The sequence below is a fragment of the Montipora foliosa genome, chromosome 7 (genome assembly GCF_036669935.1).
Source record: "Montipora foliosa isolate CH-2021 chromosome 7, ASM3666993v2, whole genome shotgun sequence".
In the NCBI taxonomy this organism is placed as follows: domain Eukaryota; kingdom Metazoa; phylum Cnidaria; class Anthozoa; order Scleractinia; family Acroporidae; genus Montipora; species Montipora foliosa.
The window spans coordinates 4,729,261-4,731,760 of record NC_090875.1 but is presented as its reverse complement, the minus strand read 5'-3'; positions in this window follow the sequence as shown (position 1 = coordinate 4,731,760).

Here is a 2,500-nt window from a genome sequence, read left to right as displayed (position 1 = left end):
TGAACACCCTCGTTCAATTCTGTGGTGAACATGCTGGTTCGATTTCGTATCTCAAACAGTGAATTTGAACACTGGATTTGCTCTAGTTTCAACAGTTTTCCTCAAAATTCGAATTAGATAAGGAATTTTGTAAAGGAACGCTGGTCGATTGAAGTTTTAGTTTGATTGATGAACACGCTGGTTCTATTGATTGCTAAACTCGCTAGTTCAAGTCAGTAGCGAACACGCTGGTTCTATTGGTCTCTCAACCGCTGTATAACGCGCTAGTGCTATTGGTCTCCTGACCACTGTATATTCTGAGCGTATGAAATTCCTTACAATTCAACAACGACCACAACAAAGAAAACACTCACCTTCTACAACAAGATGGAGCTGCTTGCACTTCAAACCAAACGAAGAGACGCTTCCACAAACAAGTTCATCAAACAACCTGTACCGCCTCCTGATTGGTTAAAAACTATAATGTAACACGTCTTTTCATTGGCTTGAATAGTTCCTTCCTTGCAATTGGCTTAAACTGAGATATTCTTACATCTTACACACTTACACCTTACACTTACACTTTTTTCAATGCCGATCGAGAATTTTTTCGCATACGCCATTCTTCGCGTGGCATTATTCTCTGTCGCCTCGCCAGCATCTTTGCTCGGCTGGCTCGTTGGCAACAATGGATGAAACTCCGTGTTTCGGAGCCATCCAAGTTTGGGGTGGTAAAAAATGATATCTCAAGATCAATTGTGATGACTTCTATTGTGTGCTGCCAAACCGGCTGCACTGGCACAGGGCCTCTGGCTGATTCCGCAACGAAATTCAAAAGGTGCAGCAAGTTCCGGATTTTTACATCTTAGTCTGGCTTCCTTAACTCTGTTAGCTCTTTCCTTCTTAAATCTTTCCACTCCTTCATTGATCCTTCTCCTTGCGCTGACTTGCCAGCTGTTCCCAACCATCAACAGGGATCCCTGCCAAACTGATTTCCTTTTTTACCAGATCTTTATACCAAAGTTTCGGTCTGTCTTTTCCTCTTCTTCCTTCTGCAAGCTATCCGTACAATATTTGTTTCGGCATTCTGTTGTCTTCCATTCTACAGGCAATTGCAAAAAGGTTGAGACACTGAATGGAAAATCCACCTCTTCTTCCTAAAACCCCTCTTCTAGTTCATAACAAAAGGATGAACGCCCCTCCCTCCCCCCTCCCCTTTTTCAATGTTGATACCCTTCAGTCTGATTGCCAATTGCAAATGGAAACAACTGTGCTTGGGGGGGAAGGGGGTTGGAGATGTGCGAACTTGAATGACACGCATTGTACAGTTATCAACAGTGAGTGTCTCAACTCTTTTTGCAACTGCTTGTCTCGATGGTTGAAACCTGGTTCTTATAAGCAAGAAAGAAAAGAAGAAAGCTAGAAGCTTAAGATCATTATTCCACCTAATGATGTCAAACACAACAGCAGCGAACATGTTTCACAGCAGTGCATCCCTGTAAGGATACTTCCATTTCAAAGAGCTTTGCTTTAAGACTCTTGATCTTTTACTTATGATTAATGTGCCCCTTGTAAAAACCACCATTTAAGCTTCAATCAGCAACACAAAATCAGCCATGAAAAAATATGGAGTTTTCTGACCTTTTAGTACATCATTATGCCACTTAATTAACATAGTAGTCAGAGACAAACTAGCTACTACAGTAAACAACACCAGTATCAAACTATGGCTACCTCAATCAGATGAAAAATGACAGATAGGATGTGACCTTTACCCACTTGTAAACCAAAGCCAAAAGAGAGTACTATGCATGCATACTGTTACTAGCACTGGGAATCTCCCCACTGGCTTCCAGTATGAGACAGCATCAAGCTCAGTGAACTTGCAGGTGAGGGGCTTCTTCCATAACTAGGACTGTGATATGTACTGGAAAAAGATCTTGATGGCTGGAGAATAGGAATTGCTGAAAATATTTACTCAAAATATTTCCAACCTGTCTTGTAGAATCGGTGCCAGCACCAGAATGCTTGCTTCCTTCTATTCTTTTGTTTTCTCTGTCAAAAATTGTCTTCAGTTAATTTTCCCACCATGGAAAAAGTCTGGAAAAAAAATACAAAATTTCAGTTGTCCATGAACAGAAAAATAATCAAAATTTCCTCAAATTGACTTTCTGAGCGCTTAAGTTGCGCGTGTAGTGTCACATGACTTCCGATGTAAACAAACCCCCAAAGTTCGGATATTGGTTTCACCCACGTGTAGAACGTGTACAAACTTCGAGGCGATGATTCAACTTTCCGTGGATATAGCCGGTTTTTTCCATGACCTATAGTCTTTAAAATTTGAATATCGAATGGTAGAACCACGAGTCACGTATTTTGGTGAAAAAACAGCCGAAAGTTCGGACCCTATTATAACGCTGAAAACAAAATGGTCACGACAAAAAGATGTGCTTATGGTACTTGTAGAAACGATTCCTGATACCCTCGGTCTTGGAAAAGAAATTCATACAGTAATCCAGTT